We start from the raw sequence: 13,357 nt of genomic DNA on the forward strand, positions 1-13,357 counted from the left end.
CCATTGAGTGATGATAATCTGCTAATTATCTCATCACTCCGACGAACAGGAAGGGGACCAGATCAAATTACTTCTCCTGACATTGTACTTGCGAGTTCACACACCTCTTTAATGTTAATTTTAGTGATCTCCGACTGGCGAAGTCAAACATCATTTGTGCCAACGTGAATAATAATTTTAGAATATTTACGATTAGCATTAGCCAGCACTTTTAAGTTTGCTTTGATGTCAGGTGCTCTGGCTCCCGGCAAACATGTGACTATGGTGGCTGGTGTCTCTATTTTCACGTTCCGTGTAATAGAATTGCCAATAACTAGGGCACTTTCAACAGGATTCTCAGTGGGTGCGTCACTGAGTGGGGAGAACCTGTTTGATGTTCTTACTGGAACGGAGGAGTGGTGTTTTCTGTGGCTAGGCCGCCTCAACGTTACCCAAGTGCCCTGCTGTACAGCCGGAACCGAACAATGTACAGAGTTCACTAAGCTATCCAAAACAGTATCTGAAGCCCCTGCATTCTTACTATCCTCGATTAAAGTTTGGATGCGTGTCTCTAATTCTGAGATTCACTCTGTCAGCCTGACTATTTCCCTACATTTATGACATGTAAATCCCTCGTCGCTGACAGAGAGAGCTATACTGAACATGTGACAAACTGAACACGAAATAACACTGGGATAGGATGACATGACTCACCGTGTTTGTAGACTAATCCGATCCAAGTTACCACAGCTGTTTGATGAACGCGTTGAAAAGGAGCGTGTGCGAGACTGATGACAAGTTAACAAGCTAGCGAGATGCAAACGTGTTGTAACAGCGATTTTGATACAAAGATTACAAGCCAGCGACGTCAGATTAATGTGGTAGGCAATAATAATAATATAAGCAACAATGAATAAAAGTAAGAGATTCAATAAAAGTAAGAGAAAATTCCCTCAAGAAAGGGAGGGAGCAAAACATACTGAAACAGATCTGACCATACATACACTACACTACAACATGAACATACTCACTAACATACAAATGTTAACCACTACATTAATCTACCATGGAAAACATTAAACAAACTTGTTCTTCCCACAGGTAGAAACTAGCTTCAGGAACTAGCTTAACATCGACTTAGCTGCATTCACCGTAAGAAACATGTAACCATGCCACCTTAAAATGTAATGTCAGCCAGAGAGCTCAATGCATGATGGGTAACATCATTTTTACCACAAATGATGTCACCAGAAAATGAATTGTAAAACAGTCTTAACCTAAAACAGTTTAGAACAGAAGAAATCAAACTAAATTTAATCACATAATTTGATCAAAGCATCAATATACTGAAACAAATTAAAATAACCCCCAAAAATTAACTCAATTATATTCAATGTGACAAACTATATTGAGAAAATGAACTTAAACTGATAGTACTCAGATTATTTAATGCCCTGCACAAGAACAGTGGCCAGTCATGGAGGTATTGTCTTCTGCCTGTGTTTCTCCAGTGTCTCCAATGTCTTCATCTTAACATATTGCCTAACAAAAGGGGCAATGTAGGAATTGAGGGCGAACCAGACAAATTAATCTTTCAGATGATTTGTTTAAACATAATTTCATACACAACTCATCTTAACACTCCAGATCCCAAATCAACATGCAGGACCCAAATCAGAGAATCTGTCATTTGCAGCTCCATTCAGTCTACAAAACCCCCAGGTAAGTGGTTTATTGCCTTGCAAGCTTCAAAGAAAGAGCCTAGCTAAAGAAGAACGTTATAAAAAAGACTAATGGTCGAAAAAATAAAACAACTTGAGCCACAAGAAGATAACACCTGAGTGTGTTTGATCCCCAAGACAAAATAAAAGCCTTCTTCTTCTGACCTCTGAGTGACACAGAGTTGAAATCCACAGAAAACCCTACAGAGACTCTTTTATATATAAACTTCATCAAATAGTTCCAAAAACAATTCTAAACAGACTTGTAATCAAACATCGTTCAACGGTGTAATTCTATATTCCCCCGGTTTCACAGAAAAAGCTTAAGCTAGTTCCAGACTAAAATGCATGTTTTAATTGTTTCAGATGAAAGTAACTTGCACTGACATATCTAAAAATATGCCAGTGTTATTGTTTTGTCTCAAGATGCACACTAGTAATGTTTTTTTCTAGGGTACGTTTATAAAAAATACTCAGATTGATTAAATTAAACTAAGGCCTAATCCTGGTTTAGGCTAAGCCCTGTCTGTGAAACCGGGCCTATAGCTGTGTCCCAATTCAGGGGCCGCGCACTTCGAAGTGCATGAAAGGGGTGGGGTTTTGGAGTGGAGTGTTGCCAGGTCTGCACAACAAAACCATCCCAAAAGTAGCATAATCACAGCACAAGTGTAAATGTATCCCAATCCCAGACGTGGCAACAATGAGCCGAGCGTCGTAACATGGCTAGTGGCTGTGTGACAGACAGCTGACAGTTGACGTTTGTGTGTGCATTTTAAAGTTTTATGACTTTCTATTGGGTTTTGACATGCTTCACTGCCAGTGACGATGGGACACTGGACCAAAATATGTATGGTTAAACTATGAAATGTTAGTTTTATATCATTAGCAAGTTAACCTTGTTTGCTTTTTATGTTAAATTAAAATATGTTAATATTAATATTTATACATTTACTCTGTATTTAAGCTGTATTTAAGTCTAAATTTAAAGTAAAATACTTTAGGATTTTAGGATTTTATTCAACTGCACTCCATGGAGATGCATCTCAGAGACAAATATTGTATTTATGAAAAACTGACGTTTTGGTCTTTGGACATCATGGATATTACAGTTTGATTTAGACTGGTGAAAATACACTATATAACACTTTATGAAAGAAACATTAAAGATGTTTAGTCCCAGACTAAAATTAATGTTTCAGTTGATTTAACTAAAAGAAACTTATACGGATATATCTTAAAATTTATAGCTATTTTTATATTACTATTTATAACAGGCACAAATTTTAAAGATGTGATGATCAAGACAAAATCTGAATGGACCATATCTGTTTTGTATGTTAAAATATTATGGTTTGATTTCAGTATGTGAGTTAATTTCTTTTATTCTTTTATAACATGGCAGCAGTTGATTGATTTAGCCCTGCAAGTCTCTGAAGCCCATCCAGGTCCAGCAGCTCCATCAGTCTCCTGCTCAGCTGAATGAAAGTGTACACAAATATGCTTTGTTCTGTTTTTTGTACTGTTAATTGAAAATGTTATGTTGTTTTTCTGATGTTAAACCTTAGTTCGGTTGTAAATAGTTGTAAAAGGTATTTTAAGTAATGTAGGCCTAGCTATAGAACGATGTATTTTAATGTAAAAACATTTAATTTACATGATGAAAAATTATTGTTTATGTTGTGTATGTATAATGTTTCATGTAAAATTATAAGTTGCATATAAGAAATAAACAATGAAAAGAACAATACTTTTATTTACACACGTGAACGTGTAAAAAAAAATTATAGAACAAAAAATATAGTAAATACTTACTCCGGCTCATTTACAAATAAATTAAATTACAAATATTAAAGCTGCAAGCAGCAATGAAAGGGCCCTTGCACCCGTTGGCCTCAGAAAAACAGCGAACAGCGTTTCGGATTTCGCTCCAAGAGACATTTTTGTAGGTATTGGGCTGATAAATGTGTGTACCGAATTTCAAAACCCTAGTGAAATGTAGCGAGAGGGGCTGTACGTTAGATGCCGCTATCGAGTCATTTTGCCACGCCTACAGCTGCGACCCATAACAGACGTAAATTTTCACCACTTCTGATGCGTGTGCAAAGTTTCATGAGTTTTCAAGCATGTTTAGGCCCTCAAAAATGCGATTTACTTTGGAGAATAATAATAACTAGAATGTACATTTCCTGAAGAAAATGTGAATGGTGCTTGCAGTGGCAAAACTCGGCACTCTTGATTAGCATGATGCTAGCATGATTACCATGTTGCTAGCATGTTTTTAACAAGATGTTAACATAATTAGCATGTTTGCTAGCATTATGTTAACATGATTAGCATGCTACCAGCATGATGCCAACACATTTTTACTAGTTTGTGTCATGATTAAACCCTAAGCTAATCACTCTTAGCATGTAGCTATTCACTGCTAGCATGTGTAGCATGTTAGAAGTCCAGTTTGCTAGCATGAGTCAAAAGAGCCAACCGCCATGTCTCTATGATGCTCCGATGCAGAGATATAGATCTTAATAAATGGTTGCTAGGGTACTCTGTTTGGTTGCTAGGGAGTGGCTTGGCAGCTACCAATGATGATACTCCAAAGGCTGCTTGACAATATAAACCAACCCCCATGTCGTTATGATGTTCTGATGCAGAGATATAGGTGTTGCAAAACGGTTGCTAGGGTACTCTGTTTGGTTGCTAGGGAGTGGCTTGGCAGCTGCCAATGATGATACATCAAAGGCTGCTTGCCAGTATGAATGATATAAACCAACCCCCATGCCTGTATGATATTCAGATTTGAAGATATCCCTCTATGCTTTGGGTTGCTAGGGTGCTCTAAATGGTTGCTAGGGCGTGGCTATGAAGTGTTGAAGGTGATTCGTGATTGGCCGTTTGCTGCCCCGAGTCAAATGAGCCCACCCTCATGTTTCTATGACACTCCTATCCAAAGATATTCATTTGATCTTTTTCAATGGAAGTCTATGGAACTTGTTGCTATGGTGCTCTATATGGTTGCTAGGGCGTGGCTTGATAGCTTCACAATGATCCTGAGAGACTGATTGGTTGCCTGAGTAAAAGGAGCCCACCCCCTTGTCTCTAAGACATTGTGATCCAGAGTTATGTTCAATACAAAATCCCTATGTAATTTCCCATAGTAGGAAAAACACAGTACTTCCTGGTTCATGGGCACGGCTTCACCATAGAATGTCTATGGGGCAACTTTGGGCAGCTCCTGCGCCCCAGGGGTACAACTTACACCCAATTTTGAGGTATGGTCTGACAGAGCTTGCCAGCCTCTTCAAACGTGGTAACCCACATGTTTCTACGAAATTCTCGCTCGGAGCAATAACTCGTCAAAATTTGTCGCAATGCAAAGTCTATGGGATTTTTTCGCTACTTTTTCACCCGCTGGACGAACATCGTACACCCGATCGCTTAAAAAAGTCATAGCACAGGTCTCCTCAATGATTAGCATGTTGCTAAAATTACGCTAACACCCTTAGCATGCTGCTAGCATGTTTTTAGAAATATGCTAATCATGTTAACATACGGCTAGCAACATGCTAACATGATTACCATAATGCTAGCATGATACTAGCATGATTACCATGTTGCTAGCATGTTTTTAACAAGATGCTAACATGATTAGCATGTTTGCTAGCATGATGCTAACATGATTAGAATGCTATTAGCATGATGCTAACACAATTATCATGCTACCAGCATGATGCTAACACATTTTTACTAGTTTGTGTCATGTTTAAACCCTAAGCTAATCAGTATTAGCATTTAGCTATTAACTGTTAGCATGTGTAGTATGTTGCAAGTACAGTTTGCTAGCATGAGTCAAAAAAAGCCAACCCCCATGTCTCTACGATGTTCTGATGCAGAGATATAGGCATCGCTAAATGGTTGCTAGGGTACTCTGTTTGGTTGCTAGGGAGTGGCTTGGCAGTTGCCAATGATGATACTCCAAAGGCTGCTTGACAATATAAACCAACCCCCATGTCTTTATGATTTTCTGATGCAGAGATATGGATCTTGAAAAACGGTTGCTAGGGTAATCTGGTTGGTTGATAGGGAGTGGCCTGGTAGCTACCAATGATGATACTCCAAAGGCTGCTTGACAATATAAACCAACCCCCATGTCTTTACGATGTTCTGATGCAGAGATATAGATCTTGCTAAACGGTTGCTAGGGTACTCTGTTTGGTTGCTAGGGAGTGGCTTGGCAGTTGCCAATGATGATACTCCAAAGGCTGCTTGACAATATAAACCAACCCCCATGTCTGTACGATATTCCGATGCAGAGATATAGTTCTTGCAAAACGGTTGCTAAGGTACTCTGTTTGGTTGCTAGGGAGTAGCTTAGCAGCTGCTAGTAATGATACACCAAAGGCTGCTTGCCAGTATGAATGATATAAACCAACCCCCATGCCTCTATGATATTCAGATTTGAAGATATCCCTCTATGCTTTGGGTTGCTAGGGTGCTCTAAATGGTTGCTAGGGCGTGGCTATGAAGTCTTGAAGGTGATTTTTGATTTGCCGTTCACTGCCCCGAGTCAAATGAGCCCACCCTCATGTTTCTATGACACTTCTATCCAAAGATATTCCTCTGATCTTTTTCAATGGATGTCTATGGAGCTTGTTACTAAGGTGCTCTCTATGGTTGCTAGGGCGTGGCTTGATAGCTTTAAAATTATTCTGACAGACTGATTGGTTGCCTGAGTAAAATAAGCCCACCCCTTTGTCTCGATGACATTGTGATCCAGAGTTATGACTTGTCAAAGTTCGTCCCAATGTTAAGTCTATGGGATTTTTCGCCCGATTTTTCGCCCGTCGGACGAACATCGTACACCCGATCGCTTATAAAAGTCATAGCACACCTCTCCTCAATAAGCCGGTCGATTTGACACCTCATTCATGGGTCTAGGACAAAAGCTGCGGGAGGAGTAGCGCGCCAAAATTTTGTGTGGAATAATAATAATAACTAGAATGTACATTTCCTGAAGAAAATGTGAATGGTGCTTGCAGTGGTAAAATTCGGCCCCAGTTGCTAGGGTGATGTAATTGGTTGCTAGGGCGTCGCTATGAAGTTGCTGTGTCACTACTTATTGGCTGGCCGAATCAAAAGAGCCCAGCCCCAAGTCTCTATGACCTTCTGATCCATAGATATGATCTCACAGATTTTGACCCAATGTTAAGTCTATGGGAGTTTTTTCAGCCGTTTTTTCGTACGCTGTGCGGACATCGTACACACGATCGCTTAGAAAAGTCATAGCACACCTCTCCTCGATAAGCCGGTCGATTTGACACCTCATTCATGGGTCTACGACAAACGGTGCGGGACGAGTTACGCGCCAAAGTTTTGTTCAGGTGAATAGTAATTACAATACTAGAATGTACATTTCCTGAAGAAAATGTGAATGGTGCTTGCAGTGGCAAAATTCAGCCCCGGTTGCTAGGGTGCTGTAATTGGTTGCTAGGGCGTGGCTATGAAGTTGCTGTGCCACTACTTATTGGCTGGCCGAATCAAAAGAGCCCAGCCCCAAGTCTCTATGACCTTCTGATCCAAAGATATGATCTCACAGATTTTGACCCAATGTTAAGTCTATGGGAGTTTTTTTAGCCATTTTTTTCGTACGCTGTGCGAACATCGTACACCCGATCACTTAGAAAAGTCATAGCACACCTCTCCTCAATAAGCCGGTCGATTTGACACCTCATTCGTGGGTCTACGACAAACGGTGCGGGACGAGTTACGCGCCAAAGTTTTGTTCAGGTGAATAGTAATTACAATACTAGAATGTACATTTCCTGAAGAAAATGTGAATGGTGCTTGCAGTGGCAAAAATCGGCACCGGTTGCTAGGGTGCTGTAATTGGTTGCTAGGACGTGGCTATGAAGTTGCTGTGTCACTACTTATTGGCTGGCCGAATCAAAAGAGCCCAGCCCCAAGTCTCTACGAACTTCTAAACTAAAGATATGATCTCACAGATTTGGCCCCCATGTTAAGTCTATGGGAGTTTTTTCAGCCGTTTTTTCGTACGCTCTGCGAACATCGTACACCCGATCACTTAGAAAAGTCATAGCACACCTCTCCTCAATAAGCCGGTCGATTTGACACCTCATTCATGGGTCTACGACAAACGGTGCGGGACGAGTTATGCGCCAAAGTTTTGTTCAGGTGAATAGTAATTACAATACTAGAATGTACATTTCCTGAAGAAAATGTGAATGGTGCTTGCAGTGGAAAAATTCGGCACCGGTTGCTAGGGTGCTGTAATTGGTTGCTAGGGCGTGGCTATGAAGTTGCTGTGTCACTACTTATTGGCTGGCCGAATCAAAAGAGCCCAGCCCCAAGTCTCTATGACCTTCTGATCCAAAGATATGATCTCATAGATTTTGACTCAATGTTAAGTCTATGGGAGTTTTTTCAGCCAATTTTTTCGTACACTGTGCGAACATCGTACACCCGATCGCTTAGAAAAGTCATAGCACACCTCTCCTCAATAAGCCGGTCGATTTGACACCTCATTCGTGGGTATACAACAAACGGTGCGGGACGAGTTACGCGCCAAAGTTTTGTTCAGGTGAATAGTAATTACAATACTAGAATGTACATTTCCTGAAGAAAATGTGAATGGTGCTTGCAGTGGCAAAAATCGGCACCGGTTGCTAGGGTGCTGTAATTGGTTGCTAGGACGTGGCTATGAAGTTGCTGTGTCACTACTTATTGGCTGGCCGAATCAAAAGAGCCCAGCCCCAAGTCTCTACGAACTTCTAAACTAAAGATATGATCTCACAGATTTGGCCCCCATGTTAAGTCTATGGGAGTTTTTTCAGCCGTTTTTTCGTACGCTCTGCGAACATCGTACACCCGATCACTTAGAAAAGTCATAGCACACCTCTCCTCAATAAGCCGGTCGATTTGACACCTCATTCATGGGTCTACGACAAACGGTGCGGGACGAGTTATGCGCCAAAGTTTTGTTCAGGTGAATAGTAATTACAATACTAGAATGTACATTTCCTGAAGAAAATGTGAATGGTGCTTGCAGTGGCAAAAGTCGGCACCCGGTTGCTAGGGTGCTGTAATTGGTTGCTAGGGTGTGGCCATGAAGTCACTACTTATTGGCGGCTTGATAGGCCGAGTCAAAAGAGCCCAGCCCCAAGTCTCTATGACCTTCTAAACCAAAGATATGATCTCACAGATTTTGTCCCAATGTTAAATCTATGGGACTTTTTTCAGCCGATTTATCGTCCGCTGTGTGAACATCGTACACCCGATCGCTTAGAAAAGTCATAGCACACCTCTCCTCAATAAGCCGGTCGATTTGACACCTCATTTGTGGGTCTACGACAAACGGTGCGGGACGAGTTACGCGCCGAAGTTTTGTCTAGGTGAATAGTAATTACAATACTAGAATGTACATTTCCTGAAGAAAATGTGAATGGTGCTTGCAGTGGCAAAACTCGGCACTCTTGATTAGCATGATGCTAACATAATTACCGTCCTGCTAGGATGTTTTTATCAAGATGCTAACATGATTAGCATGTTGCTAGCATTATGCTAACACCCTTAGCATGCTGCTAGCATGTTTTTAGAAAGATGCTAATCATGTTAGCATTATGCTAGCAACATGCTAACATGATTAGCATTTGTTGCTAGCATAATGCTAACACCCTTAGCATGCTGCTAGCATGTTTTTAGAAAGATGCTAATCATGTTAGCATAATGCTAGCAACATGCTAACATGATTAGCATAATGCTAGCATGATGCTAGCATGATTACCATGTTGCTAGCATGTTTTTAACAAGATGCTAACATAATTAGCATGTTTGCTAGCATGATGCTAACATGATTAGCATGCTACTAGCATGATGCTAACACAATTAGCATGTTACCAGCATGATGTAACACATTTTTACTAGTTTGTGTCATGTTTAAACCCTAAGCTAATCACTATTAGCATGTAGCTATTCACTGCTAGCATGTGTAGCATGTTGGAAGTTCAGTTTGCTAGCATGAGTCAAAAGAGCCAACCGCCATGTCTCTATGATGCTCTGATGCAGAGATATAGATCTTGCTAAACGGTTGCTAGGGTACTCTGTTTGGTTGCTAAGGAGTGGCTTGGCAGCTACCAATGATGATACTCCAAAGGCTGCTTGACAATATAAACCAACCCCCATGTCTTTATGATGTTCTGATGCAGAGATATAGATCTTGCAAAACGGTTGCTAGGGTACTCTGTTTGGTTGCTAGGGAGTGGCTTGGCAGCTGCTAGTAATGATAAACCAAAGGCTGCTTGCCAGTATAAATGATATAAACCAACCCCCATGCCTCTATGATATTCAGATTTGAAGATATCTGCCTATGCTTTGGGTTGCTAGGGTGCTTTAAATGGTTGCTAAGGCGTGGCTATGATGTCTTTAAGGTGATTTGTGATTGGCGGTTTGCTGCCTCCAGTCAAATGAGCCCACCCTCTTGTTTGTACGACACTTCTATCCAAAGATATTCATTTGACCTTTTTCAATGGAAGTCAATGGAACTTGTTGCTATGGTGCTCTATATGGTTGCTAGGGCGTGGCTTGATAGCTTCACAATGATCCTGAGAGACTGATTGGTTGCCTGAGTAAAATGGGCCCACCCCCTTGTCTCTATGACATTGTGATCCAGAGTTATGTTCAATACAAAATCCCTATGTAATTTCCCATAGTAGGAAAAACACAGTACTTCCTGGTTCATGGGCACGGCTTCACCATAGTATGTCTATGGGGCAACTTTGGGCAGCTCTTGCGCCCCAGGGGTACAACTTACACCCCATTTTGAGGTATGGTCTGAGAGAGCCTATCAGGCTCTTCAAACGTGGTAACCCACATGTTTCTATGAAATTCTCGTTAGGAGCTATTACTCATCAAAGTTTGTCCCAATGCAAAGTCTATGGGATTTTTTTCGCTACTTTTTCGCCCGCCGGACGAACATCGTACACCCGATCGCTTATAAAAGTCATAGCACACCTGTCCTCAATGAGCCGGTCGATTTGACACCTCATTCATGGGTCTATGACAAAAACTGCGGGAGGAGTAGCGCGCAGAAATTGTGTCCAGAAGAAGAAGAAGAAGAATAATAAGTATGCAGAAGAATAAGAATGGAGCTTTGCCTTTGGCAAGCACCATTAACTAGAATGTACATTTCCTGAAGAAAATGTGAATGGTGCTTGCAGTGGCAAAACTCGGCACTCTTGATTAGCATGATGCTAACATAATTACCGTCCTGCTAGGATGTTTTTATCAAGATGCTAACATGATTAGCATGTTGCTAGCAACATGCTAACATGATTAGCATAATGCTAGCATGATGCTAGCATGATTACCATGTTGCTAGCATGTTTTTAACAAGATGCTAACATAATTAGCATGTTTGCTAGCATGATGCTAACATGATTAGCATGCTACTAGCATGATGCTAACACAATTAGCATGTTACCAGCATGATGTAACACATTTTTACTAGTTTGTGTCATGTTTAAACCCTAAGCTAATCACTATTAGCATGTAGCTATTCACTGCTAGCATGTGTAGCATGTTGGAAGTTCAGTTTGCTAGCATGAGTCAAAAGAGCCAACCGCCATGTCTCTATGATGCTCTGATGCAGAGATATAGATCTTGCTAAACGGTTGCTAGGGTACTCTGTTTGGTTGCTAAGGAGTGGCTTGGCAGCTACCAATGATGATACTCCAAAGGCTGCTTGACAATATAAACCAACCCCCATGTCTTTATGATGTTCTGATGCAGAGATATAGATCTTGCAAAACGGTTGCTAGGGTACTCTGTTTGGTTGCTAGGGAGTGGCTTGGCAGCTGCTAGTAATGATAAACCAAAGGCTGCTTGCCAGTATAAATGATATAAACCAACCCCAATGCCTCTATGATATTCAGATTTGAAGATATCTGCCTATGCTTTGGGTTGCTGGGGTGCTTTAAATGGTTGCTAAGGCGTGGCTATGATGTCTTTAAGGTGATTTGTGATTGGCGGTTTGCTGCCTCCAGTCAAATGAGCCCACCCTCTTGTTTGTACGACACTTCTATCCAAAGATATTCATTTGATCTTTTTCAATGGAAGTCAATGGAACTTGTTGCTATGGTGCTCTATATGGTTGCTAGGGCGTGGCTTGATAGCTTCACAATGATCCTGAGAGACTGATTGGTTGCCTGAGTAAAATGGGCCCACCCCCTTGTCTCTATGACATTGTTATCCAGAGTTATGTTCAATACAAAATCCCTATGTAATTTCCCATAGTAGGAAAGACACAGTACTTCCTGGTTCATGGGCACGGCTTCACCATAGTATGTCTATGGGGCAACTTTGGGCAGCTCTTGTGCCCCAGGGGTACAACTTACACCCCATTTTGAGGTATGGTCTGAGAGAGCCTATCAGGCTCTTCAAACGTGGTAACCCACATGTTTCTATGAAATTCTCGTTAGGAGCTATTACTCATCAAAGTTTGTCCCAATGCAAAGTCTATGGGATTTTTTTCGCTACTTTTTCGCCCGCCGGACGAACATCGTACACCCGATCGCTTATAAAAGTCATAGCACACCTGTCCTCAATGAGCCGGTCGATTTGACACCTCATTCATGGGTCTATGACAAAAACTGCGGGAGGAGTAGCGCGCAGAAATTGTGTCCAGAAGAAGAAGAAGAAGAATAATAAGTATGCAGAAGAATAAGAATGGAGCTTTGCCTTTGGCAAGCACCATTAACTAGAATGTACATTTCCTGAAGAAAATGTGAATGGTGCTTGCAGTGGCAAAATTCGCCACCTGGTTGCTAGGGTGCTGTAATTGGTTGCTAGGGCGTGGCTATGAAGTTGCTGTGTCACTACTTATTGGATGGCTGAGTCAAAAGAGCCCAGCCCCAAGTCTCTATGACCTTCTAAACCAAAGATATGATCTCACAGATTTGGCCCCCATGTTAAGTCTATGGGAGTTTTTTCAGCCGTTTTTTCGTACGCTGTGCGAACATCGTACACCCGATCGCTTAGAAAAGTCATAGCACACCTCTCCTCAATAAGCCGGTCGATTTGACACCTCATTCGTGGGTCTACGACAAACGGTGCGGGACGAGTTACGCGCCAAAGTTTTGTTCAGGTGAATAGTAATTACAATACTAGAATGTACATTTCCTGAAGAAAATGTGAATGGTGCTTGCAGTGGCAAAAATCGGCACCGGTTGCTAGGGTGCTGTAATTGGTTGCTAGGACGTGGCTATGAAGTTGCTGTGTCACTACTTATTGGCTGGCCGAATCAAAAGAGCCCAGCCCCAAGTCTCTACGAACTTCTAAACTAAAGATATGATCTCACAGATTTGGCCCCCATGTTAAGTCTATGGGAGTTTTTTCAGCCGTTTTTTCGTACGCTCTGCGAACATCGTACACCCGATCACTTAGAAAAGTCATAGCACACCTCTCCTCAATAAGCCGGTCGATTTGACACCTCATTCATGGGTCTACGACAAACGGTGCGGGACGAGTTATGCGCCAAAGTTTTGTTCAGGTGAATAGTAATTACAATACTAGAATGTACATTTCCTGAAGAAAATGTGAATGGTGCTTGCAGTGGAAAAATTCGGCACCGGTTGCTAGGGTGCTGT

The sequence above is a fragment of the Chanodichthys erythropterus genome, chromosome 21 (assembly GCF_024489055.1).
Source record: "Chanodichthys erythropterus isolate Z2021 chromosome 21, ASM2448905v1, whole genome shotgun sequence".
Classification (NCBI taxonomy): Eukaryota; Metazoa; Chordata; class Actinopteri; order Cypriniformes; family Xenocyprididae; genus Chanodichthys; species Chanodichthys erythropterus.